Below are 13,848 nucleotides of genomic sequence, written 5' to 3'. Positions count from 1 at the left end.
ATATATATATATATATATATATATAAAGCTTGTAAAACAATAAAGCAACTCAGTTCATCAAAGAAAATACAATTGCAAACTAATCTATACTTATATATGAAAGTAATATAGTTCTATGGCAGTTTCTCTAACTGAAAACCACCACTATGAGCCTAACTGGTGATACAACGTCTCATCCATGCTGCCAGCTGGCCTATACTTTGTCATCGCATAGAACATCCTAAACCTAGTAGATCCACTGGCTTAACTTACATGATCATCTAAAAAGTATGACCTGTTAATAGCCATGATGGCAAAATGGTTTGCATGGGAGTTGAGTTAATATGAACTCTCATCCCCACATCATTGAGCAACATGCTTTTTAAAATAACTTCCTTCCTCCTGTTTGAAATAATTTGCTCAACCCTTTTTAGCTTTAAAAGCCCTCTTAGAATCAATGTTCCCTTTTCTTGTTTAAAACTGTGCTGGGAAATCTTAGTTTCCTTTTAACTTAAATGAATAAAAAATTATAAACTTCCTAGGGAATACTTAGTTCCCTTATATCTTTGGAGAAATGAACTCAACTCTTTAATCATCACTTGACTTGAAATTCTTGATCTAAATCAACTCTTTAGGGAATACTTAGCTCCCTTATACTTCCTTGAAGAAAAGACTTCAATTATCTTCTTTCTTTAACTCGAAGCTTGAGCTTTAAAACAAATTTAAAATGTTTAAATAAGACTCTTAGAAAATTTAACAACATTACTTTAACTTACTTCATAGCTTTAGACTTGACGTTTTAACTTCCTTGACTTTAATCCTTCTTTCCTTGAATAGAATTATGGTTTCAATGTTCATGATTCATGTTTTTGGATGATTTCATGATGTTCAGATGTAATTTAGAGCATTGGAATCAACAAGGAATTGTAGGTACAACATGGCATGCCGCTACAGCAACACCCATCCCTCTGTAGTTGCGTCACAGCAGTGACACTAATCCCGTTGTGGCGCCACAAAAAGGACCAGTGAGCTTCCCTCGAAAAATCCAAAAAAAACCTTTGATTCCATCTCTTTCTTACCCGCTACAACGACACCTATCCCAATGCAGCGGCATCTCTGCAGCGACACTAAGTGAGTCAGTGAACTCCTTAAGGATAATTCACTTCTCCCTTTATACAACACCCTTTTAACTCCTATGCTCAGAAAATGCCCGTAACGGCAAAAACAGTTCTCGATGATCTACTTTTCCAAATTCGATATCGTAAAGTCATACGAATTCCTTAACAAGTTTTCTATCCATTCATGTCATCAAATCCACATTTACTCTCCTCCCCTATTGCTAGAAAATTTCATATACCTTAATGACTCCAAATTCCTCAAAATTTGGACTAGGTTGGGAAAATACTAATAGTATAAAAAAGTACTTTTGGCCTGAATTTTCCCCATTGACATTCCTATTATGAACAAACCCGGTCGCTACATATTTTACTAATTTAACCATCACTCGTCCCCTAGTGATCAACTAAGGAAAAGTAGGCTACAAAGTAACAAGGTAGTACCTTATTCGATGAACAATTGTGGATACTTTTCTTGCATATACTTCTCAGTCTCCTAAGTAGCTTCATAAATTGGACGATGCTTCCGTTTAACTTTTACGGACTTAATATCTTTCATCTTCAACTTCAAAACATCATGATCAAAAATAACAATCTGTTCCTCCTCATGTTGGAGGTCCTTATGTAGCACTACTGAGTCCCACTTAATGATATAGTCACAATTATTGTAATATCTCTTCAACATAGACACAATGAAATACGAAATGTACACTAGATGAATTGGGAGGTAGCACATATATACACGCCACCGGTCCTACAGGTTCTAGAACCTCAAAGGGGACAATATAGTGAGGACTCAACTTACCCCTCTTACCAAATCTCATCACCTCCTTCATGGATTATACCTTGAGAAGAAAATTCTTGTTCGTCTAAAATTTCATGTCTCTCACCTTACAATCTTCATACTTAATTTTTCTACAAGTTATCTTGAGTGGTTTTCACTAAATCAACCACCAAAGGTTTTACATCTCCGAATTCATAACAATCTATGGGCGATCTATGTCCTCTCCCATATAACACCTCAAATGGTGTCATGTCATTGCTCGAGTTATAACTATTATTATAAGAGAAGTCACATAGGGGTAGGAACTTATCCCAATGCCCTCCAATATCAATTACACAAGCTCTCAACATTTCCTCCAATACTTGTATAGTGCGCTATGATTGTCCACCCGTTTGGGGATGGAAGGTTGTACTAAAGTGAGTTGTGTGCCCAATACATCATGCAACTTCCTCCAAATACTTTTAAGTAAAAAAGGGTACCAAGATTAGAGATGATGGAATGGGGCACACCGTGTAGCCTCAGTATCTTCTTTACATAAATCCTAGCAAACTTTTGAGTGTTCTAATGTACTATCACCAGAATGAAATGGGCTGACTTAGTCATTCTATCATCTACAACCCAAATAGAATTAAATTTCCCCTATGTTTTGGAAAGACCAACTACAAAATTCATGGCTATACTCTCCTACTTCCATTATTGCAATCTTTTGAAGTAGCCCCACAGGATTTAATGTTCATACTTCACATGTTCATAATTTTGACACTTCGCCACAAATTTCTCAGTGTTTTGTCTCATACCGGACCACCAATAAACTCGTTTTAGATCTCTATACATCTTGGTCACACCTGGATGAATAAAAAAGTGTAAGCTATGATTATCCGCGAACAACCTTATAATCAAATCAACAACCCTTGGAACACATATTCTATCCTTATAGTTGAGCACACCATCCGCATCTAGGGTGGTTTCTTTAGAATTACCTATTGCAATCTATGTTCTAATCTCATTTAAATCTCCATCTTCAAATTGATTGGCCTTGATTTCCTGTATGAATATGGACTTAGCTTCAATATTAGCTAACAAGCCACTTCTTTAAGAAATACCCAACTGCACAAACTTAGATTCTAAGGTCTGAATTTCTTTGGACAACTATCGCTTGGTTATACTCAACTGAGTTAAACTACCCATACTTGTCGTTTATTAACGCAAAGCATCTGCCACGACATTTGCCTTACTTGGATGGTATTGATTAGTAACGTCATAATCCATGAGTAACTCCATCAAACATCATTGTCTCAAATTCAAATCATTTTTGGATGAATACATGCTGCAAGCTACAATGTTCAGTAAATACCTCACACTTAACTCCATACAAATAGTGTCGCCATATCTTAAGATTAAATACCACCGCTGCAAACTCCAAATCAATAAGTGGGATAGATCCTCTCGTGCACCTTCATTTGATGAGGCATAAGCTATAACATTCTTATCCTGAATCAACACGACACCCAATCTAGAATATGAAGCATCACAATAAACAATAAAGTCTTTACCCTTGATTGGTAATGCTAGGATGGGCACAATAGTCAAAATGGTTAGTATTTTAGAAGCTCTCATTGCATTTTTGGGTCCATTCAAATAGTACATCCTTTTTGGTCAAATTGGTCAACTAAGTAGCAATTGAAGCAAAATTCTTATTGAAACAACGATCGTAACTAGGTAAGTCCTAGAAAACTCCTAACTTCCGTCATTGAACTAGGTTGTACCCAATTCTCAACTGCTTCACCCTTTTGGGGGTCTATCCTTACCCCTTCTTTCGACAAAACATGCACCGGAAATGCAATCTACTTCTACCGAAATTCACACTTGGAAAATTTTGCGTATAAATTTTGCTTTCCAAGGATACTCAAAATTGTTAGAAGATGGTTACATGCTCTTGATCACTTTTGAATATACAGAATGTCATCAATGAAATCTATCACAACAGAGTCAAGAGAGGGCTTGAATACTCTATTCATACAGATCATGAAAGTTGCAGACGCATTAGTCAACCCAAACAACATACCAAAAAATTCATAGTGCCCATAACAAGTCCTAAACGTCGTCTTGGGTATATCTTCGTTCCTTATCTTTAGTTGATGATTACTCATATCTTAGATCAATCTTATAGAACATATTGCACCTTGCAATTGGTCAAAAAGATCTTATATCCTAGGAAAGAGGTACATAACCGAATAGTGACTTTCTTCAGACACCACCATAATAAACCCGATGAATGGAGCTTTAATTTCAGCATCCCTAACATGAGCCAAATAGTCTAAACAACCATGATCTACTATTTTACTAGCTCGGATGGAGGATATAATTTTAACTTTCTTAGTCTTGTACACCCCTTCCCACTCTAATTTATCCCTTCCTTGAATTTCTAGAGTCACAGACTTAGTATTATAATTAAGAACAACATAATGGGGAGACAACCAAGTCATGCCTAAGATTATGTCAAAGTCAGCCATATCCAAAATCACCAAATCATCACAAGTTTGAAACCCCATCAACAAAACAGGGCAAGTACGATACACATTTGTGATTATGACTGCCTCGCCAACTGGGGTAGAAATGCGTATAGGGTCATCAAGGATATCACATAACATCTAAAAATTAGAGGCAAATCTTGCAGACACACAAGAATAGGTGGAACCGAATCAAATAATACATTATCCCTTTGGTCTTAGACAAGAATAGTACTAGTGATCAATGCATCAGACGCCTCTGCCTCATTCATTACCGAAAAGGCACAAAATGGAGCTTTATCATCAACACAAGCTACCTCCCTTCCTCATTGCGTGTTACCTCTACCTCCGTTACCATTTCCTCTACCTCCAGGGACTTTTTTATTTCCTCCTCATCCTACTTGTGGACATTCCCTTCCATTATTACCATTTAATGCGGGTACAATTGCTCGAGAAGGATGTTGTTCGTACTCAAGATAACGCGGTTGGGGGCAGTCCCTCACATATGACCAAGTTCCCCACAAGTAAAGCAAGTGCGACCATTAAATGGTTTGCTACCCGTCACGTTCCCAACACTCCGATTAGATGAAAAATATTAGAAGAAGTTCACAAATATTTACTTGTATAGGCGGGCATGTCTAACTAAATTGGCTTGGCCGCGAGTGTAGGTTGGGTGGATCCTCTAGCATAAGAGCCCTGAAAATTTCTAGAATTCATGGCCCTCTTAGCCACTTCCTTGGCTTGACCTTCTCACATCACCCCCTCAACTTTATTCACATAATCAGTCACCTAATTAAAACTCCTTCCTACAGAAGTCATGTGAACAAATAACACCTATAGCTTAGAATCCAAACTTCTAATGAACAACTAGATCCTCTACCCTTCTGTGGTGACCAATTGTGTAGTATATCTAGACAAAACATTGAACTTCTCTTCATAATCATCCACAAACACACTACCATAATCTATTCCAATAAACTCAACCTTCTTGCGATCTGTCAAAGTCCTAGGCACATACTTCTCTATGAACAAGGCATGAAATTGGGTCCTAGTTAGTGGAGGTAATGTATAGGCTCTGCATCCCATGTAAGCTCACCACAATTTCTTGGCCTCACCTTGAAGTTGAAAGGACACGAATTCAATCCCATGTTGGTGAACGATACCCTACTTATGCAATCTCTCATAAAAATCCAACATGAACTCATAAGCATTCTATGTCTCAAAACCAAGAAATATCAGGTTCTTGAGCTTCAAAAACTTGGTCAACATATCACGCTCATTGCCGGTCATTACTCTAACCAACAAAGGATGAAAGAAGGTATCATTACCTCCCTCCCAAATTAGCATAGGCTTATCGTTAGCAGCAAGGGTATTCGGAAGAGCTTAAGTAGGTGGAATCTTCCCGGAGTAGCCAATCCTTTCAAAAAGGACATGATATATTGAAATAACACTAGATCAATGGGAGATATTCCATTGGCTTCAGCTTTCCGTCCTTCCTCTTGCTCAACCTCTTCAACATTCTCAATGTCTTCATCCTCTTCTATTGCTTCCTCATGTTTCGGAGGGTTCTCATTCACCGGTACATAATCGTTTGGTACCTTATCAACAATAGGTGCCACTCTCCCACAACATCTACCCCTATATCTTTCTCTACGTCTACTTCAGTCGCGACCTGTCGCTGCGGGTTCCTTAACTGGAGCATTAGTAGGAGCTACATGTCTAATACCATTATACCTAGTATTAACAATCTGCAGATACAAGAGTCAAAGAAGTAATATACCAATTTGAATATCCATATACCAATTGCAATCAAGTCATAACACAAAGGAGACAAGATATAATGGATATTTCCTACAGTCGTATAGCCTTTCAAAGAAAAGTGAAGGTGTCCTCATGTTGTTCTGCGAGACTCTATTAGGCTCATTTTTGTGCATCGAGATCAACAAATCGAGGTTCTTATACCAACTTTGTGAAGAGTTATATTGTTGTGATTGGCAACCACACTACAATTCGGTGGGAGAACCACTAGTAATAACAAACTAAAGAAAAAATATCTAAGAACTAAGTCATTTAAGTTACGAAATCAAGTTAAAAAACAAAGACAAGGTTTCATTACAAAATAAAGATTTAATAACTCACTAACAATGCAGAAGAGAAACCTAGAATCTGAAAGTCAGTGTACCAAAACTATAACGATAACCCAGTCTAACAAGAATTTCTAATGAACGACTAACAGGCTAAAACAAGGTCCAGGTCTGAAAATGGTGGACGTTGACTAAAGAGAATTTCATGGTAGCCCGAACAATGTGGCTCACCCATGAACTTTAAGAGATCACCTATCTCCTAGGTGAGGTCTCTCAAAAGTCGCGTGAAGATGTTATGTATTCAATGTTATGCTATAATTTTACTAATTATTAGAAAATCACTTTTTGAAATGTTCTAAGTATAAAACAATTAGAGAGAAATAATTAGTAAGAGCCGCCACTTAATTTTTTAAAGAAATTAATAAAACTTAATTTAAAAAGACTTTAGAAGATTAAGTCTTTAAAAATTTAGAGAAATGGGTTAGAGGTTCTTATTTACGCTTCATGAAGGTTTTTAAGGCATTTGAAGTGCCCGCTAACATGCGGTTATCCTATGATTTAGATTAATAATTTTGACTCTTTTCTAGGAAAAATGATTTAACATATAAATAATATTCAGTTAACTTTGAGTAAATAGTTAAATAAAGAGCATTTTTTATTCTTCAAGCTAAAGGAACTTTGATTAAAACATTTCAATTGAATTACAACTTATTAGAATTTTAACATACTTACAATAATAAGACTTATTTGAATTGTATTAAAAATATTAATTTGAACCAAATTGATAAATTAAAGCATGAAACTATTTAATCAATTGATAAACAAATAAAAATTTTACTAAATATATTCGATCATAATATAAGAGTTGATAAAAATAAATTATTAAAATAACCTAACATAAAGAAGATAAGCACGATACTATAATGAGAAATAGTGAACTTGAATTAACTAAATGCAAAGATCAAGAGTATAACATGTTGGAACTAAATACTGAACTATAACTGATAACCAAGTCAATGCACTAGAATCTGACTAGGGAGCTACTAATAACCCGACATAAAATAACATTAGCTACGTGGAGCCCGTTGTATACGGCCCACAGAGAGCAACCAATATACCCTGCCAGAGGTATGGAGGCATGACTTGCATGATCACTAAACTGATGCCATAGAGGGGCTTATAACCAATGGGATCACGTAGTTGTTGGACTTAAGGGTGACTTGACCCTAGTACACTTGGTATTAAGCCTACTCCCAATTGATTATGTAGTTAATATTTATGACTGGATTTATTTAATACTGGATAGCTCAAAATACTGATATACTAACTTAAAATGCAACATTACTGCACTAATAATGAAACATTTCAATATGAGGCATGTATATCTGAAATAACTGACCTAGAATGTGTAACTCATGAACTAAAAGAACTACATGAATAGGGTTCTGAGTTTATGAAGAACTCTACGTAAAAATTACCAAAATCATTATAATCTGATTAGGAACATTAAAACATTAAAATAACAAATTCATAATAATCTATTTAAATTCTAGAAACCCTAGGTCTGAATAATATGATGGGAATCAAGAATATGACTGAATTCTAGTGGCCTAATGAGTGAAAGGAACCCACTAGTGAAATCCCACATACATGGTAACGAATTTCACGGAAAATCCTTTTGATTTCAGGGCTGAAACTGACAAGAACTTGTTGCATTCTTGAACTAAGGATGCTCGCCTTTCACTATGACTGTTACTCTAAATTTTTCTTGATATTACTGAATAGTTGATTAGTTTAGGTTCTAGTAAGTTTACTAGCCTAAAGGTCTAAAACTATGTATTTTAGGGGTTAAACGACGTAGTTTAGGGGTCAAACGCATAAGGAAAAATCCAAACAAACCCTGACTTAAACGTTGTTCAAGCCAACGACGGACCTGACCGACAGACCGTGGATGGACCAACGGTCCGTTCTGGTCGGCGGTCTTTCGGCTTAAGAGAGCCAATTCTGGGGTCTCGATCCACGGACCAAGACCATGACCTGTGGATTTACCTACGTTTTGGGGGGCCAACTATGAGTCGACCTGTAGATGATTTTGTGGGATTTTCTTGGAAGGGTTGCAAGTGGTAATCCACGGGCCACCAGGACAGACCGTAGGCTACCCTACGTTCCATAGGTGGAGCCTGTCAGTGGCACCTGAAAATTCTGAAATCTATATTTTAGTAGTTCTAGCATACGACGTCTTACATTATCTCCCCCTTGGGAATATTCATCCTCGAATGAAGTCTAAAACAGTAGGATTGGGTGGGGAAAAGTTGCAAACCCTACCATTAGTTACTATAAACTTATTTATGACTGAATTAAGTTCGAAGAACATGCAAATACATTATAAATGAAAGTATAAACTGAAGGAACATGGTACTAAGACCGATTCTACGCATGAGTAACGTAAATACTGGTGAGGAACTATTACCTCAAGATGTAATGGAATCGGAAGGAAAGAGATGAGAATACTTGGCCTTCATGGTTGTTCTACTTCCTAGGTAGCTCCCTTTACTGTCTGACTCCTCCACAGTACCTTAACCGAAGCGACTTCTTTGTTTCTCAACTTTAAACCTGAAAATGAAGAATCTCAACTAGTACCTCTTTATAAGTGAGACTATCCTTCACAACCATGCTTTCCAAAGGTACAATAGATGATGAATAACCCACACACTTCTTCAACAACTAATTATCGAAAATCGGATGCACTGCTGCTAGTTCTGCTTGCACCTCTAACTCATAAGAAATTTTACCAAATCTTTTCAAGATCTTACTAACATATATAGTACCGAGTTTCCTTTTCTTTACAAATCTCATCACCTCCTTCATATGTTACACTTTCCGAAAAGCACAATCACGATTTGTAACTCCTAGTCCTTTCTCGTTACTTCTACATAGGATTTCTGTCAACTGTAGGATGTCTTAAATCTATCTCTAGTGATATGACTTGTTCCATGGCATCATGAATAAATTTGGTCCTATCAAGGCTACTTCTCTTACTTCAAACCAACCAATTGTTGATCTGCATCTACGCCCACACAATGCATCATAAAGGACCATCTGAATGCTAAAATGGTAGCTATTATTTTGGAAAAACTCTATGGGTGGAAGGTTATCATGCTAAATACCCATGAAATCAATCAGAAAGCTCTCAACATTTCTTTTAAGGTTTGAATGGTAAGCTCTTTCTGACTATCCGTCTGTTGATATAATGTTTGTGCTAAGATTAACCTTCGTACCAAGACCTTTTTTAAATGACTTTCTGAAATGAGAAGTAAACTAAGGACCTCTATCCGAGATGATAGATAGAGGAACGCCATGTAGCCTAACTATCTCATCAATGAAATGCTTGGCGTAGTATTTCGTGCTAAGATTAACCTGAGTACCAAGACCTTTCTGAAATGACTTTGTGAAATGAGAAATAAAGTAAGAACCTCTATATGAGATGATATATAGAGGAAATCCATGCAACGTGAATATCTTATTAATGTAATTCATGGATTAGTCTTTCACCAAGTCTATTGTCTTAACGACCCAAAAGTGAATAGACTTAGTAACTCTGTCAACTATTAGCCAAATGGAGTCATGTTTTCTGTGAGTATGAGGCCAACCTGTAATGAAGTCCATGTTGGTCATTTCCCACTTCCAAGTAGGGATGTTTCTCTGTTGAGTTATACGTGCTTGTTTATGATGTACTACACTTACTAGTTATTAGGGCACTTATCAAAAAAATCCGTTATATCCCTTTTCATAACATTTCACCAAAAGACTTCCCATAGATAGTACATCTTAGTGGCACATGGATGAATAGAATGCCTGAAGTTATGTGCTTCTACAAGAATCTACTATCGCAACTCACCCATCTTAGAAATGTGTAATTGACCCTAATAGTAAAGCACGTCATCTGACCCTTGTAAGAAAACCTCAATTCTGTGATAATGAATGGCACCCTTTAGTTGAAGCAATATTGGATCAGTGTCCTGATTTTCCTTAGTTTTTTCCACAAATGAAGATTCTAACCCATTCTGAATTGTTACACCACAATCCGATATGCTCATAAGGTGAACTCGCAATTGAACAAGCCTGTGAACATCTTTTCCTAGTTCCTTTCTTTCTTCCTCAACACGTGTTACGCTACCCATAGATAGTCTACTAGGAGCATTAGCTACTACATTGGCCTTACTAGGATGATAATTTATACTCATACATAATCCTTAAGGAACAGAAGACATCTATTACTGTGAAGATTGATACATCCGAACTTACACTTTAAATAAATGTGTAAATAGTCGCTGTCAATTTAAAGAACTCAACTGGAGTCAAGATCATTCCAACAGTGAATTTCTTTACAGATAATGTTTTATTTTTAAACTTACCCGATTTTTCTTACAATCTCCTAATGAATTTAGAGAAAAAGTAAAATTTGGGTATGAATAGCAAGTACAAATTTATAAAACTTAAGATCTAGATTCACAAATCTATTGTATAAACGATAAATATGTATGAGTTGTTTTTATGATTAAGAAGAACCATGTAAGTGTTCACTATGACGACAACAGTGAAGCTCTTCTATAATTGAGCTTCAAAAAATTATAAATTCAGAAAGCTCAGCGAATAGAATTTATTTAATTTTTCTCAGCCTTATTAGATTATGATCATTTATATTCTCTCAAACTACAAATGATTCTTGCATTAAGAACTCTCTTAGATGGACATGAAGATAAAGTTATTTTCTCCCGATCTCTAACTTTAACTTCAATTCTATAAGTGGATCATTGGTTTTTCCCAATAAGTGTTTTTCTCTCGAACAACCACTTGATATAAGCTAGTATACAACGTGCACTTGTTAGACCAAATTACAACAAGATATTTAACCTACAAGATGTAAACAAAGATTGTTCAATGCTTGTTTTACAAATTCTAATTCACAATATCATCATATATCCCACACACTTATTCAAAATGTGTAGTGCCTCATGATTCCACGTATATAACAATTAAAAAGAATTGAGAACATCATTCTGAATACTTACGAAATCAATTTTCAACTCAAAAACCATTGATAATCTGACAGCCAAACTATGTTTGTTCAAATGTGATTTGGAATCTAGAAAAGACCTACAAAAACACAAGTTATGTGTTCCTCTCATTCGTAAAAAGTTTGATAATCGAATAATGGTTCATAAAAAAACCAAATAAAACCCCATAAAATTTTTAAAAAGAAACCTAATATAACTAGGACTGCATTGTCGATTCCCATCACGGCCACCATCACGTCCCGTGAAAGGCTTCACGATCCGTGAAGTTGTCCGTGTTCTTTCCTTCAACATTCCAAATTCTTTAAAAAATTGTATTACTCTCTTGAATCTTGTTCACAAGTGCAACCACAGACTGTTAAAGTGATTACGGTCCGTGGAGACTCCATGGTTTTCACTTTTATTTACCCCAATTTTGGAAACTTCTAATGCTCTCTGGAATTTTATCACGAGCTGAACCACGGACCGTCAAAGTTATTATGGTCAGTGAAGTTGTTCGTGGTCTTTACTTCAATTCTCTCAAATATGAGTCTTCTTAACCCAGCTACTGCCATCACTTTTCATAGTCACTTTCACGGTCCCTTAAGTGAACTACGGACCATCAAGATGGCTGTGAGTTTTACTTCTTTCATTCTCTTTTTCTTATCTACCTGAATCTTCCTGCATCATAACCAAAAACATAAAATCATACAAAATACACTCGATTCTAGCATTAATTATTTGTTTTTTAGCATTAGTTGTACTCGGATATCCCAGTACATCAACACCCTCAACTTAGAACCATTACTTGTCCTCAAGTGATGAGATTTATAATCCCTCTACCTCTCAAAATCTTTTCAGATCATTGACAATGCAACAAGTATTTTCAGCACATTTTTCATCCCAATTCTCTAAATCCAACATGTAAGGTGTAACAACCCTAAAATGGCTATGCTAAGTAATGCTTAATGTATCTAGAACGCATACGATAAAACCGAGTTCACACGGATTGATGCGCGTAGAACTAGACCTCTAAACCATTGCAACAGCCAAGCCAACAAACTTGGTGAGTTAGTTGATCTAGGAAAGATTGTGTCCAGCCATATAGGGCACCCGAATATGAAGAAATATCTGGATGAATCTTAACTGGACTTAAAAGGGGGTAATCTTAAGATTGGAGGGTCTAGGATTAAAATGGTAATTTTCCAAGCTAAGGGTAGAATTGTAATTACCCAAAATATTTATATAATTAATTAAATTAATATAGTGGAGGGGCAATTTGTATAGAAATGGCCGAATTGACCCTTTTAGAGAAATCTTGCTCCACCCGGGTTAGAGCCTTGGTGGGAGCAATGATTTAATTTGATTTATTTTATATAGTGGATTAATTTAATTAATTAATATTTTATTGCTGATTTAATAAAAAAGAAAAAAATTTATTTGTTAATTCAAGATAAATCCTAATTTGACTAAGTCTCTCCCTAATCTCATAATCCTAAGTTCACACCCTCACACGTTTCTCACAACTTCTCTCTCACTCACGATCTGCCTTCAAAAAGAGAACAAGAGCAGAACGTCAAATACAAAAGTTCAACAACAACTTAAAAGCTAAAAACTTAAAAGCAAAACAAACTTTAAAAAAAAAAGGTAAAAATCAATTTCTCGACGGATTTTGCTTGTGGTTTCGGTGGGGAGATGTTGGCTTAGTGGGGAAATAGGCAGCACGTTAAATAACTTTTGAACAACTTCAGGTAGGGGTTTTCTTTTCTCTTGGTCCCTTTCCCAAGAGACCCTTAAGGTTCAGCTTAATCGCAATTGAAAAACTAAGTTCTGTAAATTAACTATGTTCTTGCCTGAAATTTGTATGTTAAAAATGATGTGTTTTAAGTGTATGAAAATGTTAAAAAGTGTGATGTTCATATAAGGATAATGTTTCTGATTAAATGTGACTCGAAATACTCGAAGAATCAACGTAAAAACTTGAGAAAAATATGGATTAAAAGAGACCAAATTTCCAGCTTGCTGGAAATTGTTGATCTCGGCCTAAGATTTGAAAAATGAGCTATGTTTTAAAAACTTTTTGAAATATGAGGTCAATGGATATTGAACTCAAGACCTCACCCAATGCAAATTACATGAAAATTTCATGAGATAAAAGAAAAGAAAATTAAATGTGGTGAGTGGGGATTGAACCCACAACCTCTTGAATAGATGAGAGAGTTAGGAGAAAAATAAAGGAGAAAATAAAATTAGTTTATTGGGGATTAAACCCACAACCTCTTGGATATGTGATAAAGTTAAGAGAAAAATTAAGATAAAAAT

Source organism: Solanum pennellii, chromosome 5, assembly GCF_001406875.1.
Source record: "Solanum pennellii chromosome 5, SPENNV200".
Classification (NCBI taxonomy): domain Eukaryota; kingdom Viridiplantae; phylum Streptophyta; class Magnoliopsida; order Solanales; family Solanaceae; genus Solanum; species Solanum pennellii.
This window is presented reverse-complemented; position numbering follows the sequence as displayed.